This window comes from Toxotes jaculatrix, chromosome 2, assembly GCF_017976425.1.
Source record: "Toxotes jaculatrix isolate fToxJac2 chromosome 2, fToxJac2.pri, whole genome shotgun sequence".
Classification (NCBI taxonomy): Eukaryota; Metazoa; Chordata; class Actinopteri; family Toxotidae; genus Toxotes; species Toxotes jaculatrix.
This window is the reverse complement of record NC_054395.1, coordinates 26,302,547-26,319,092: the sequence shown is the minus strand read 5'-3', so window position 1 is coordinate 26,319,092 and position 16,546 is coordinate 26,302,547. Positions and strand designations below refer to the sequence as shown.

Genomic DNA, 16,546 nt, shown 5'->3' with positions numbered 1-16,546 from the left:
AAAGTGAGTGAGAAGGACAAAACAAAACAGTTACCCCAGTTTGAGTGTGTGAGAGACAGATAGAGAGATGAAAGAAAGACAGGGAGAGCAGGACAGACGGAGGAAGAGAGGAGGGAAGGAAGGAAGGAAGGGGAAGGAGTCATGCAGTCATTACTCCAGCTGGGTAACAAGCCGTTACAGCCACAGCAGCAGCCACAACTCCAGAAGCTGGCGCGGTATGTCCACTATTATCTGGAGCAAATTTACACAAGCTGCCTGGCAAACTCGAGAGGGAGGGGGAGGGGGGGGGGGGGCATCAAAGATAGAGAGGAATGAGGAGAAGCAGGGACATGTCGAGAAAAGTAGGTGAACAAAAAAACGAGATAGTACTATTATTTTTGTCTAAATGTAGACTATATCTACTCATTAGACAATGAGACATGTTATTTCACTCTGTAGCCACCAGCCAAAATCCATAACGGTTATTTAAGAGTTTCTGGGGGGGGAGGAAAAAATGATGGGAATCCTGTCAGTCAAAGTAATCCCTTCAATTTCTACTGCTACTGTTTCATCTAAGGATTGTATGATACAGCCTGGTGTAGCTCTGTAATCACACGCCGCTCAGAGGATGAGGCTACTCTAGGTTGGCTAACACCCAGGCACTGGAAACACAGCAGGAAACACACTCTTCTGCTGAGCTCCTCCATCAAAAACACAGTGAAAGCTCACCATGAACTGCTACGTGGCTTTACAGGGATCCGGCTGGACAGATGAGGTGGTATATGGTGTACTGTTTCAAGTGCGGTGACATTCAGTACAATACCCACGGACCAGGGCTGTGATGTAATACAGACACGTAACTGTGAACGCTTGCTGGGCCAGCTGTAGCTCTATCCATGCTAAAATCAATTATCTGTCAATGCAATTAACATGACAGTAGCTATACCACCACCACCGCTGAATACTGGACCAGTTAGCTGGCAGCACGCGTGGCACTGGAAGTGTTAGGAAAAGAGAGAGTTAATGTCCGGTTCTCAGCATACTGACAAAGCAGGAGACAGTCATTTGTTCATCTCCGCTGTCATGTGATTGACTAATGATGTCTACAGATCCCGTTGGTGAGTGTGTGTGCGTAAACAAGTTGCTGTCTCTCTGGTTGTCTGTGGCCGATTTAATTCCTCACGCTCATTCAGGACAGCAGACAGTTCTCTCTGGGACTCGCTCCACTGGGTTAATGATGTTTACAGCTAGCCACGCTCCTTCTCTGACATTTTGACAAACATAGCAAGAACGTATAAACAAACACTTGGTTTCCAGACGTGAATTGTTTCCTGCTGTCACACAGGAGGCTTGGAAACATGGTTGTCACCAGGTCTGTGACTTGCTCTTCCAGTCCAGGTTGTACTCTGCTCCCAACTCCAGTCTGCTCAGGGACAGCAGTAGCTCCACACACACACACACACACACACTTGGGGAGTTTATCTCACACTCATGACTGTGATTTATTGCAATGGAAGAAATGGTGAGGAGTTTAACTGCCTAACCTCAATGACCCGCTCTTCTTCCCTTCAGACTGAGAGTGCAACAGTATAAACATCTTGCCTTGTATTCACATTGTCTGTTGATCTCACCAAATTCGATTAAGGGTGAAAAAAGGCCAAACATTAGATTCTGATCAAAGCCAGAGAGCTTCTGTGAAATAACAGGGCAGATAAGGCCTCACGTGGAAACATAGCAAGAACGAATAAAGAACTGTTTATGACATCTGTCTGATGACTGTTTATGTGTGGGTTCACAGGACTAATGGCAACAACTCTTGAAGATCAGAGACGTGCACATTAAAGGATCGTCGAACAGAGTAAAAAAGCATTTCAGTCATATCATCAGGTAAATAATTCTGACATTTCTACAGTAATGTAACATATCAAACTTCAGATAATGTAGTGGTTGCTTTGTTTGTTATGTAAACATTTACAGGAGGAAGGAAACGGTCATTCATTGTGTTCAAGAACTGCTGTGACCCGCAGCATAGTGGTGCCTGCCTCTCAAATGCACACCACTGTCTGGGGACCATTAAGGCCTATTTTCAGGCTCCTTCTTCTGAGGCACGTATAACAGATGCATTATCACACAGTCGCAAATAGTTCAGCCTCTCTCCCGCTCACTCGATCTGTTTCTCTCTCTCTACCTCAGCCTGGTACAGGCCCCTCTAATTTCATCAGAGGTGATAAAACACCACAAAATCAAGTCTGCGGCTAGTTACTTAGCCCAATCTCCCTTTGGATGAGAGGCAATAACAGCATGTGGTGAGGAAATTGGGTGCTTACTCACACAGAAGGATACATGCCTAGCAAGCAGAATGTGCTGTTTTCTCTGAAGACTGTGGACAACACACCACAAAGCACAACAATGGTTTTCATCTCGCTATGTGCATACACCAGACTTTATAGCCGTTTTAACAGGCAGCAAGGGGCTGAACTGAGCCCGTATGTGCCACAATTGTAGTAACACTGAAGACAAAAAAGACAAATCATACTCCACCGGCAAATCTTGATTTTTACATGAATAAATGTCAGACTTCTGTGAGGTTACTGATGACTGAAGTGAGACGTATACATAAAGAACTGTTTACATGTTCTCTAAAAGACCAATTAATGAGTAACGAGGCGAGACGGGTAAAATTGTGCTTAACCTCACCAACTGGCAGAGACGGGTTTGGAATGCTGTCTGAAATTTTTCTCGAAATGGTTTAAGTCTAGCACACAGCGAAGCAAAGTTATAAAAACTGCTGCCATAGAACACAGCTCAAAGAGAAGTTTACACTCCATTTGTATGCAAGTCCAACTAGGACTAGCAATGAATATGAATAATAAAACAGTAGTGAGTGCTGCAGTAAGCATTAGCTCAGCCTTGCGCTTGCTGGGTGTATAAAAATCCACCTGATCGTCCTCTGGAGTGCGGCAGCAGATGACAGGCCATGCCAGGACAGGACAGAGCTCAGAGAGCGGGCTGGCTGGCTGGCTGGCTGGCTGACTGACTGAGTGACTTGCTGGATCAGTGCTGAAGAGCACATGCATGCCTTCCGGCCTGTTCCGTGTGAACCCCGTACAGGATGCAGTGCTGGCTGGGATACGGTGGAAAATCAGCACTGGCTGGTTTCCTGTGAGTCAGTGTACTGCGAGCTGAGCAGGCGTACTACCACGGCAAGCACTTTTCTATCAAAACACAAGTGTGAAGCTTTAGGAGCAGTTATAAACTTCGCCAAACATGATGATTATTTAATCACTCTACTGTACTGTACTGTACTATTAAATTTCAACACTGCACAAGTACAAAGAAGTTGAAAAGGACATTTTCTTCTGCATAAAAAGTGGAAAAAACATTTTTGAAATGCAGCCCTGGAGTACAGGCATACACAAAATACTGTGAAGCACATTTATTACTCATGTGGCACAACTGCTCCCCACCTCCTTATAGCAAAATGAGTGAGCAGTGGGGAGGTGGGAGGAAGGAATGTCATGGTGACCTAGAAGGCCTATGATGAAAAATAGTGTGTTGGCAGAGTAATCGCAATGCACGGTGTTATTCACTATAGCTGTGAAGGTTGAGCATTGTGCTGTATAACGTGCGAGAGTGGGAGGCAGCATTTGTATGAACACTGTCGTCCACTGCTGTGATGAAGCACAGAGAACAGCAAAGAATCAGAGGGGGGACAGGTCTAATACTGATTATGTTCAAAGTCACAGGGACAGGAGGGAAAAGAGAAAGAGCCCTTGGGATTATATTTTGTGGCATTAAGCAGCCAGGAAATGCAGGAAAAAATCACATCACAGACTACTATTTGCTTTTTTATTTTTATTTTTTTCCCATCTCCCCTCTCCCTTCTTCCTTTCCTTCAGTCATTACACCTGCAGTAACTCTGGGCTAGGGCTCTGCCCTTTTTGGTGAACCAAGGAAAGTCAAGCAGCCTGAAATGAGATAGAGGTGACGGAGGCAACCGCAGTGAAGCACACATGTAGGATGCTTATACCATACAAGATTCCTGGCTGTCAGAGCTGCTCTGAGTCTGTCAGAGCTGTATGAAGAGCTACTACAGCCTGTCCTCTACATCAGTGAACCTGGGAATAAGTGCTTCACACTCATTTTCACAGGCCAAGGGCTCCAGAGTCTGTCCCCTGCTTTACTGTAGATATAACACGGAGATAGTCAGGCCATCCATATTCTTCAGACAGACACTGGAGAGCATCTTTTATATGTGGCCACTGAGCCTCGCACAATTGTCCATCAGTATTCCTCTTGTACTACATCTTGATAAAGTCACCCAGTGGAGAGGCTTGGATCTCTGGAAAGCATGTCATTGATGTAATCACACACACTTGCATGCACATAAGTAGATCCTGAGGGGTAGAAAACATTGACATTCAGAGCAGGAACTGTCTAAATCCAGCTCTAGAGTAAAACGGACTGTAATTCTTACAATGCTTTGACTGCACATCATGTAAAACGTTGGGCAAGAGAAATACATGCATCAAGGGCTTAAGTGTAACAGCTCTCCAGTGGAGTATCCTGCATTGCCTTCGTCGCCAGTCGCATATTCAAGCACAGCCTCTCTCTGCCTCTGAAGCTGTGTGCAGCAGTTGCTTTCTGAGCATTAAGTTTGATCAAAGACTAATCTCTGCTAGTAAGATGATTAAAATTAGCATCTGTTTCATTGTTAAGGAAGTAAGGCAGCCTGGGACCAGATCCCACAGAGCAAAAGAGAGAGAGAGAGAGAGAGACAAAAAGACAGCCAAAAAGAGAGAGGTGAAAGAAAGAGTAATAAAGTGGGGAGAGAGGAAAAGAGCAATATCAATAGAAAAAAGGAGAGCAATAAAGAACATGAACAGACAGGGCAATAACTGAAAATAAATCAAAGAAAGCATTCCCATGCTTGGTCAGTATGTCCGATGCCAAACCCAGGCAATCTGAATTCCTCCGTGGCAGTTTTCACCTCACATTAACTTTTTCCTTAGACCGCACACATAGATGATGAAGCTGAGGGAGGGACGCTGTGGCTTGACTGCTTTAAAAGCCATCATACTGGGCCATGGGCTTACTGAAGCAGTAAAAATGAGGCTTCGGCAGGCAAGCCAGCCTCCCTCCATCCAATTGAGAGATGTAACTGAAACCTCTCGATGATAAGTATGTTGTGGCGGAGGATATGATGAAATTGATGCCCATGTTAGAGTCAGCATAAACACAGCAGTGGGCAGCCTGAGCATTTCCTTCTATCACCACATTCTGTCATTTCATAGTTGGTGGAGATGGGGGCAAAACACGGGGTAGGGTACTTGGCAGTCGCCCCTTTTAGCCAAACAAAACAGTCCTGCTGCTGCTCCCCATACACTGCATCAGCAGCAGGGAAAACATATAATCATACTCCAGCAAAAAACTGCAATAACAGGAAAGAGAAAAACGATAAAAATTGACTATTTGCTACGCTCGAGAAAATGTAACGAAGGGGGGGGAAAAAAGCCCCATTCAGCATTTCATCAGTAACATAAATAGGAGCAGCTGGGGCAGACTAACATGCTGAAGTGGGCTAATTAGGACACTTGGTGGTTGGTTCACTGCTGTTTCGGTCTGGCTGGGACCGACTAAGAGTCAATGAGAGAGTGTTTCCCCCATTAGTCTGGAGTATTAAACTTCCACACACACCTCGAGTATCTGAGCCTATACTGAACATCCTGTGAGATCGATGAAGCAGGACTAGTTAGTAAGCTGTTCCCAAACTATTTGTTTTCTTTTACTAACGCTGTGCTACTTAAACGGTGCCACTTAGTTGCACCTCTGCCTGGCACACTGTGCCCTTGACTTCTGTGAAAACAGTTCTGCCTTCCTGTTCCGTCCCTCCCTTCCAGCTTCCTCTTCTCTTCCTGTCTGACACAGTGTCACGAGCAAAAACCCCAAACCTCCCTGTTTCTTCCTATGTTATGTACCAGAGGCTGAGCACGCTCAGTGTATTGTTACAGTCAGCCCTCTGAGTGCTACTCGGAGTGACCCCTGACCTCGGTGAGTCACGGTCAAGTTATGGGCAAACACACACAATATACCAGTCATTTACAGGCATTTACTGTAGGGTTTTTTTTTAAAGGTTGGTCATATGGATCAAATATGAACATTCCTCTGATCATGAATCATAGAATCAGTCTCTTGTCTACATATACCATCTCACAGAGGTGAAACATCAACATAACATCTTTCTCAAGTGCAGAGAAAGCTTGTGGATGGCACCTCTGAGTTTTGCTGAGTGTTTCAGTGAAAATTAAGTCATACATCTAGACTACTAATGCACTTCAGACAGCGCAAATATTCAGCAGCTAATTCCTCTCCATTTCCTTTTTATTTAAAGACTTTCCTAGTAAAGAGCATTTACTGCCAAATATTACAAGAAGTTCAGATAACAGAGAAACAGGTTCATTTTGTAACTCTGCTACTGTTATAAAGCAAATGGGCTAAAACAATCTAACACTGCTGCAGTGAAATCAGTCTGGCTGTCCTTCTGTCTACAGTTTTCTCTTTTCTTTGCTTTCCTTTTTCTGATTGGTTGTGTCGTCGAGCAGCCTCACAGAGAGGTGGGGTTGTTTACCTTGACACAGAAGCTACTGTACATGTTCTCAGGGAAACAGGCAGCCAGACGTACTACATTTCAGCTTTTCAGACCTTAAGCCATTGAATCTACTAATGCTTTGAACGACACAACCCACAAATACTGTAGCCTTGGCAAAACAAACAAAGGCAAGGTGTCCTTTATCAGCCTTGTCGATGTCTGCACACAAGGAATCCATGAAGGATTTACATTGTGTTGAGAAGAGGCGTGTGCATGCGCTCAGACGAGTATGTGCTTATTTGTACTCTGAACTATTCAACAGTGACACGTTGCCCAGCACTCCCTCTCTCTTTTAAAACTCCTTTTTCTAATTTTCTATTTTGTATGAGGACGCACAGCAGAAGGTCCCAAAAAGAAGACGAATGCAAAAATGTGCTGACATTTCCCAGCATCTAAGCCACACGCCAGTCCCCTCTGGCATCCTTCCACCCAGCTTACTCTCACTGTCTCTCACTCTTCCACCTTCTTCCCAAATAAACAGGAGAGAACAATGATAGGGGGCGAGGGGATGATACTGTTGATCACCAGTTTAAAAAAAAACAACAAAAAAACAAACTAAAATCCATGTTGATCAAACCCTCCTCTTTAATGATTTGTGAAATTTCAAAATAAAAACATTCATTAAGCACCTTGAAACACTGCAAAAGCAAATTGTTTATATTCGACATTATGTTCACAAAAAAAAAAATGCCAGAAACATTGTGCATGCTTTGTAATAAAATGCAAATTCACCTCACCTATTCACCCCTTGTCAGGTAGAACATGTTCTCTGTGAAATGTGGGGGAGGGCTTGCAGCAGCAAAGGCAATGAGGCTTGTGCAAAGTACTTAGAAGCAAACATTGCACCTACAAGCTCAGAGATGCCTTCTGCAATGAGAAAAAAAAATCTTCCCAATACACAGTTTTTCTCATTTTCTCTGCGAGGTGAATGAGGAAATAAAGGTGTGTCTGGCAAAACTGAGGTTGTAGCGACAGTGAAATGTTGAATATCCTTTGAATGCACCTTCTGTGGGGATAAGCTGGTTAACACCATTAGCCTCCATAGTGTAAATCCCTAAATGTTGCAGATTAAGACAAGAAAGGATGTTCATTCATCGCTTTCAAGTACAAACCTGCCCAGTGCTCTGCCTCTCTCACTCTCTCCACTCACTTCCCTCCCTTCCTCTACCTCTGCCTCTCTTAGGCAGGGAGATGCAACAGAGCAGTCATATTTAATCAACATCTTCACGGACAACACAGGGATTTCAAGTCCTCCGCTGCAAAAAGCTTGGTTGTCACACTTGGAATAACTGCCTTAGATACCCTGATTCACTCTCCTTACACAGTGCAGATAAGACAATGCTTCTGACCTACATTGCAGCTGATGTGTGAAGATGTAGTGATTTTTGATTAAGTGTTTTGCATGGCGTGATAACACATCATGTCACTTACTCTATGTTAATGATTTTCTTTGCATCTACTGCAGGTTCCATGAAGACGCTGCTGTCATGTTTCACATTTCATTGGTTATGACAGAGGCAGAATAATGTGCCTGTCTGGGCGAACTCCCGCTGTTCCACTGAGTACACGCAGTGTTTCCCTTTGATAGTGAGGGGCACTAGGAAGTAAGAGTAATGAAACAACATCTAACTTCCCCTATGATAGATTCATCTTGATAACATTTGGCTGGCAGGAACAAATACCAGCCATTCGGCAAGCACGCTGTTGCTGTAGCTCAATATAGTTTGTACAGCGTGATTCACAATGGCCATTTTGTTGATATCATTTGATAAGACGGGCTCCCAGAAAAGCATCAAGGGGAAAACAGGATGCATTGTTCCTCAGTATCCCACACATTCCACAAAGCCGTATGCTTATGGTGTGCAAAGCTATAATCTTAAAGGTCGGGCTGAGGTCAAAATCAACAGCAAAAGCAATTACTCTCATAAAGCGTTATTAACAGTTTTGCCCCGCGCATCCGTAGGAAAGAGCTAGATATCCTCGGCACAGACTTTGTGTGGGCTTCATGACAAGCTGCCTCCCTTTTTAAGTACCTTTCATCCCTTTTCTTCCACTGACTTCGGTGTGCGGATCAGAGTCGTGTATTCATGCATAAACATAACTGTAATCCCAGGGGAGAATTCATTTCCCCTGGCCTGGACACTATAAATCACCTTGGGCCAAAGTAAAGAGTCTGGAGTTGCAGGACTGGCGGCAGTAGCTTTAGTCCAAACTTTTTTTCATGATGTGCATCCAAGATCCTCCACAAGCTGATCGAGCGTTTTACGTTTAAAAACACAAACCTTCCATGTTTTTAAGTCACATCTGCAGCTTTGCACGCAGCGACTGACTCCTTCAGTATAATTGTTTGCCTTTATGCTTTTATCAATATTACAGGGAAATAAGACAGTGGCCCACATTCCATGTTTTGAAGACGTGGGAGTTTCAAGGTCTTTCATCATCAATTTAACACAATTTACTGTGGTTTGCAACGTTGGAAAAAGTTTATCAAGAGGGTGGGGTGCGTGCATGTGTACACAGAAGGGAACGAGATAGACGAGGGAGGACTTTTCCAGACAGGGTTTTCTGTTTGCTATCTCACTCAGGAATGAATTTGGAAGGCCTTATTTTCCTCTTTTCTTTTCTTCCCTTCTCAGCTGAGGGCTGAGCATGAGGCTCCTGCCTCACACTGAGAGGAGCTATCGGCCCAGATAAGGCCATGGCTGACTGCAAAATAGTAACAATGAAGAGAGCACAGATGCAGGTATATACATGTCACTGAGCCTTGAGACACAACAAGAGAATTTGAGTGCAACCCCATAGGAAGAAAATTCAATATAATAAGCAAAGAGAGACTTAAATGAATGTAAATACAGTGGCCTGCTGTATTTTACAACTCTTGAGCAAATTCTACCATAAGTCAATTACACACCACTTTGCAATGGCGTAGAGAGCTAATGGCCATAATAGGCCCATTTGAGTTTAAAGTGATCCTAGTTGTAACTGGGCCTCGGTGTATATGGTAGACGGAAAGCTGCTGTTGGCCAGGCTCCCCTATGGCACATGAGCAGACTAGACAAGCAATGTCTGCACCCCTTTTCCTGCAGTAACCATGGTGACATTGGCAGGCAGAGGCATCCTCATCACCAGGGGGCAGTGTGGGCAGCACAGCATTGTGTTGCCCTTACTGCCTACCCTGGTGCCTCATCTTCCACGCACACACAGGCACTCTACACACACACACACACAAAAGCCACATGTGCCACGCAGTCAAACACAAATAAATTAAAATGGACACAAACACATGCAGTCAAGCACAAATTGCACACACACACACACACACACACAGTCATCTGCTCCTGACAGCTGCCCCATGGCGTCTTACACAAGCCCCCTCCCACTCTGCTTCTCTCTCCCGCTCCTTTTTGTTGCTCACTTATTGTCAAGTTTCCACCAAACAAAAACACACATCCTCCCATGACACCAGCTAATTGATTATTGATGGTGCCAGGCTAAACTGACTTATATTCAAATGCATGTGAAAAGAGAAAATGGTAGAGACAATGCATTCAGTGCCTTTCATGAAAATGAAGTAAGTCAAAGCATTTGTATGTAAAGCTCGAGGTCTTTCTCCTCTTCTCTTTTTGTTGTTGTTGCTTTGATAAGCTACACAGGCTGTGCTGGGCAGCTTTGGGAGTTGTTTGAGGGCTAAGGCGACCGAGGGGAAGCAATGTAGGTAGTGTTTTGGAAACGAGCAACCAGCTGACAGTGTTTGGAGAAAAAAAAAAAAAAAAAAACAGCCCTCATGGCTTGCTGCGGTGACAGTCTGACTTCCAACCAGTGTGAAGATCAGTGACAAACAAACAGCCAGACTTGTTATTCTACAGGTTCCTGTGCCAGGATTGCTGCCCTTATCGCTAAATTTGTTACACGTGGTAAAATATAGGACGGCTTCTGACAGCAGAGATCAGATAAAGAGTGAGAGCGCTTGGGCAGGGGAATGTGGAAATGGGGCTGAATGCCTAAACAGACTGTTGTGTGAGGGAGAGAGAGACTGATGATTGTGGCAGGCAGATTGAGGCACTAAAGAATAGTAGAGGCGAGGGATCCTGTCCCATGGAAATGTGTCATGAAGGCAGTTCCATTAACATCTTAATAAAGGCTTCCCTGGCCCTGGAGAGACCTCGTGAGCAGACTGCCTTCTCCACTCACACTGGGGCCCAAAGCCGATCTCGCAGCATGTCAACGAGAAAACATTTAAGTTCTGCCAGTATTGCATTGTGAGGGTGTTAAGCTTCCCAAAGGAGAAGCCTAAATGCCTACCCACAAACAAGCTCCACTAAATTCCTTTATTCCCCTTTCCCTCTACTTTCATTTACTGTCCATTTCTCCATCTGTTGGATTTAGTGGCCCTACAAAAGGCTTTGTTTCAGCAAGCTGGCAAGCCTTTGGGACAGCAGAGTGCACTCTGGGGTTCATTGCTAACTTGCTGCCATCAATAGAGAGAGCAGGATCTGAACTGGCCACGGCTGCGCCTGGCAGAGGGACGACTGTTAACCGTTCACTGTCGGTCCTCTGATGAGACTGGCTGGAGCCTGTTTGGAAGCTGAGGACACACACACACCCCTCTTCTTGCAGAAAAAAAAAACAGCCAGCATCCTGACAGAGATGGGAAAACAAACTCTCCTAACAGGCCTATCACAGGAAAAAAAATCTCAGCACGGTAGAACGCCACAGCAGAAAAGGTGGCTTTTTTTTTTTCTTTCAAGTACTCACAGCACTTAAAAAATGTACGCTCTCACTGTCTATCGAGAAAAATGAAATGCAAAGGAGTGGCATTGATTTTTGCACTCTGTGCTATGTGTTGCTCATACTGGGAAAGCTGCTACTTAACAATGTAGTGGCCTGTAGTCATCAATTTAAAATGGTTTCAACGATTCAATAAGTCACTGAAGGCTACATGCACAACTACTCAAGATGATGAAAACGGCTGCAGCAGCATGACTAGACCATTAAATGTAGCCCTGTGGTGTTTTCTAACATCTGCTATTGTGTGGGAATAATTAAAGAGTAATGTTGTATCTTAAGATCTATGATATCTATATGTTAATATCAAGGGAGTATCTTTATTAGAGGATACTCAGCTCTAGATTTTACTTCATGGGACAGAGGGACAGAGGGGCACCGAGATGCATCCTAACATTTTAACCAAATGCATTTTAATTCAGACACAGTGTCAGCTGTGACATTTTGGACAAAGTAAATGAAAAATGACCTATTTCTCAGTGTAAGAAATCTATCAGTCATTCATCTGTGTTATGGAGAGAGTCTAAAAATCAATTTTCTTTGCTTTCTAACGTACGCTCTCTGGCTATCACGTTGTAACACTGTGGAAGCTCTCCAATATCAGGTCCCAATTTTAGCCTGATACCTGCCCAGTATACACGTATCAGAGTCACTGAAATAAAGTTTTGTGTCATGTTATACCAGGTGCAGAGACAGACTTCTCAATTCCAACACTCCTGAATCAAGATATCAGAGTACTGCCTCTACAACCAACAACAGCTTCAATGAATGTTTGTTAGGATAATCATCGCCTACAGAGACCATGTCTGCTGCTGAATAAGGTGCTTGAAGCGTCAGAGACAGGTAGAACAACTTGTGTTGTTTACAAGCACAGACACACAGAAGATGTAAATGGGAGCCGCCTGCTGCATGGATGAAGAGAAAGAGGCACTTGTGATCTTCTTGCTTTCCACTGAAGCCAGATCCTTCTCAGACTAAATGTTCTCCCTGGCTGCACTCCACTTGATCAATGTCACTACAGATCCAGATCTCCCTAATGTCAATCCTCACGCGTACACATTCGCCATAAACGCGGATCCCAGACACAAACATGCACACAACAAGGCTGAGGGAGTGGAACGTGTGCGGGTCAAGGAGATTGAGATCTCTGTTGTGACAGCTGGACAGTTGAGAGGTTCAGATAAACAGCCCACAGTGAGGGAAGACGTGAGGCCAATTGCATTAAAACAAACACTCACTCACTATTTGTACACTCCAGCAGATAGGAGAAGGAGGACCTATATCTGTGGGAGAGTGAGTCAGTGAACTCACAAAAGCACCATTATCTGCATGTGTTCATGTGTTTGCATGCGTGTGCGCAAGCAAAAGACAGTTGGGATGGTGGGGGTCGCAGTGGGGTGGGTGTCTGAGTGGGTCGGGGGGGCTTCGTTCAGAATACACAGCCGCTGAGCGCATTTGCAGTATTCACTCATTAAGAAATAGGTCAAGGATTCTGCCTGCATGCGTAGCAACTTGTCAAAATCTCTCAAGCTAAACTGTGGTGAGTCTGGCTGCCTTAAGGGGGGAATCCAAAGAGGAGCAAGCAGAGTGCTGTGTGAATGCTGCTGGTGACACAGCACACAGAAAAGCAGTAGCAACTCATTCTGTAGCAAATCATGCAGTTAAAAATTAGTTAGGACTGTCATCATAGTTGTTGAGCAGTGTAAGTGGAAGGCACTGAATGAAGAGAGGTTGTATGCTCGCTTTGTTGGCCGATAATTAACTCAGCTCGTCGTTTGGGCTCCTCGCTCTTCATCAACAGAGGACGCTCTTGAGCCACGAGCGCCAATCAGCAGAGTTTATCGCAGATGCTGAGAGACGCTGATTCCATCTACTCCAAAAGTCAGAGTTAAATGTTTACAGTGAAGAAAAAATACTGCACAGTCCTGACTAAAATAAATCTATCTTGCATTTGAGCACAGGTGAAAGCACCACGACTAAAGAACGCAAGACTTGAATATTTTCCCTGGGGAAATGTAGTAGTCCTGAACAGACCGAAGCAAATCACTCCATCAGAAACTAAGAGCAGGATACCTTGCTGACCACACAGCTTCACCGTAAATCCAATCAAAATATTGCAGCGCCCTATAGAGAGGTGAAGCGTGAGGCTGTAGCAGAGAAACAAGCGTTACTCCACAAAGCTCGATCTAAGTTTGTCCAGTCGAAGCAATTTCTCTCAGGGAGGTTAACCTTATTGACTGGATGAATCTGTGATGTTGTGTTTCTCGAAAGGCTTTCTTGGACGGCACGTCTTCAAAGGCATCACATGAAAGTGATTTCATTGAGCAGAATTCTTAACATCTTTGCTCATATCCTCCATTATTTAAAAAGAGAACAAGCTGACTGCGATTCATTGCTTTCTGATCTAATTGAGAATATCAATGACAGCTTTGGAAATATTTTTAAGAGCTAATCTCTTGTATGATCTTGTCTTCAAAGAAATGAGTTAGTAGCAATAAAGTTGAGTCATATGAGGCTATTGTAAGTTCACAAATGGTAAAAATGAATTTAAGCCAAAGCAGAACTAACAGAAGTGTATGAAACAGTCATATAACAGCAGCTGAGAAGTCAACTGGTCAGAGGGACTGATTGCTCAGTAGCAGCAGAACATTTCTTCATTAGAGTTAATCAGGTGAACATAATCAGCATGTGATAATCAAACCAATGCTGAGTTCAAGTTTGTTCTACCAAAGGCAGCCATTTCCACCCCGGTGGCTGCTTTGGGGTCAAACTGCTGTTTCACTTTGAGATGAATATTAAAATAATGATGTGAGTGGGTCACGCTTCACATGCACAAAAACTGTCATTTTCACCAAGAGGGAACAGGTTTTGATTGTGCAAGCAGAGGGATTAATATGCTACCCATCAGCCACAGCAGATGTAAGTTATTTTCATGCAAATGTAAGGCAATTTTCTACTTAAGACAACATTTATTTTCTTTAGAGTCATTGTCACGGGTGCTTGCCAGAGCGCTGGTAGTCTGACAAGAGAATGAAGATTTGTAGGTGCATCTGCTGAATTGGACAGATGCGGTCTAGAGTCCTTCTAGAAACCTAAATTGATGCTAGTTGGCAACAATAAATTAAATTGGGTTTTTTTGTTGGGTTTGTTTTTTGATGTTTTACTGTTTAAGAATAAGAGAACAAGTCTGACAATGTATAAAATTTAGGAGACGTGAACTAGATAAGTGACCTTGTGAAAGCAATTTATAGTGTATGTATTTTAGTGAACCTAAAAAGTGAGACATTTAACGGATAATCACCTTGGACTGCAGACTTAAGGTTCACTTGTTGCAGTGACACACAGGTCCAGGTCTGCAGTCTGCTACCGGTCGGCATATTACATCTAAAATGGTTTAAGTGTTCCCTTCTTTAAACATATGCCTGTGTTATTTTCAGCGCACAATCAAGGCCAACAAATCAAAATCATATGACAGTCTAGCGGCGTGATGATGGCAAGCATTAGGACATAAAGACGCTAAAAATAACTGTGCTGCTCAAGTAACTTCATTATAGATAGTGAAGAACAAGATATTACTAACACAAACCAGAAGCATCCCATCAACCAGAACGAGGTGAACTGGAAGCCTCATTTCTGTAGAGCAGATTGTAACTCAATAATACTGGTGTATCCGGAGAAAGCCAAAATCTAATGCACGAGAATAGAACAAAATTGGTAGAAATGTCAAGGATCCAAAGCAACACCTGTGCGTGAAGCCTGCACAACACGGGTCCAATGCAATGGTTCCATATGCACAACACGGGCAGTTGTTGTAAACCATATATTCTGTGGTCGCACCTCATCATTCATTAAAGCGTCAAAGTGTGAGCTGTGGCAAAGCCGCGATGAAATATTGAAACAGGCAGCTACCTCATCGAGAGCCCGCAGCCCAAAATGAAAAATGTCTCTCCTCAGTTGTCCCTCCGCAGTGCCGGGAAATTAGCCCACTACGGAACAGTGTGGCCGTTTTCGCGTGTAGCGCATATGACAGACGCGTGAGATTCAAGCAAATATTTGCACCAGGTAAAGCAGATTTAGGCAAAACGACCGTGTTTGATCGTTCACTCACCTCTTCATTTCAACTGGATCTCCCGGTTATCCTGCTCCCCCCACAGCGCGGCTGCTGTCTTCTGGGTTTTAACTGATGCGCTAGACTCACATCCACAGTTAAAAAAAAAAAAAATAGAAAGAAAGAAAAAGAAAATGTTTCCAAATGCTCTATCTGGACAAAGTCTCCCTGTGCGAGGACGCTTCGATAATTTTACATTCACTACTTCTTCCAATTCCGTAAAATATATAATATCTGTCTACGAAACCTGTTCCGCGGCGGCGTCATTCATTCAAGTCAAAACCTTCATTACCGCGAGTAATCGCAAAATTCAGTGCGTAAAACTTGGCAGCGGAGCCGTCAGCATCTGAAGTGACCTCCTAACGCTACTTCACTGGACCGTGTCAGTGAGACGACACATTCCTTCAGTTTGGGGTTCAACGTCCTCCGGGTCTCTCTACAGCGCGTACAGGTTACGGACGAGCCGTGGCCCGGCTTGCCATCGTCCGGCGGTGTGATTTCGCAGCGTCGGTTCAGACCCGCAGCGTGGCTTCCTCGCAGAGCTCTGCCGGACTGCCATAGATTAGCGGCTCCATCAATGTACAGTAGTGTGTGTCTGTGTGTGTGTGTCTGTGCGCGCTGCCACTGGCACACTGCGCGTCTAAACCCAGCCCCCTCACACTCCGGCTTGTTATGGTGTTAACTGTTTCCGCCCAAAGAAAAACATTAATAATAAATACATTAAAGAAACATTAGTGTATAATGCAAGGATTCAGTCTTAGAATATCACAACTATATTAATAAGAACTTTAAAAAAATTGCTGTAAACATGATACTGTTGGGCAATTTCTAACGCACCCCCCCCCCCCCCCCCCCCCCCCCCCACACACACACACACACACACACACTGCTGCCAAAAATACACCTTCCCAAAAAGATGCTCACAGAGTGGAGAGAATCTGAAGTTTCTAACATAGTGAGGATGATTATCTGTTTGGTGAAATCTCTGTAGAGAAGAACTACGACATACAGATTCAAAGTTTCCT

The 16,546-nt window shown here is 44.1% G+C and overlaps 1 protein-coding gene across 1 annotated transcript in view; it reads right to left on the bottom strand.

Moving 5' to 3' along the window:
• Window positions 1-16,105, bottom strand: part of plxna2 (plexin A2) — a 164,462-nt gene extending 148,357 nt beyond the window's left edge. The window contains exon 1 of the mRNA XM_041050953.1: window positions 15,522-16,105. The gene's annotated coding sequence lies outside the window, so the exon portion shown is untranslated. The remainder of the gene's footprint in view (window positions 1-15,521) is intronic.
• Window positions 16,106-16,546: the final 441 nt, after the last annotated feature.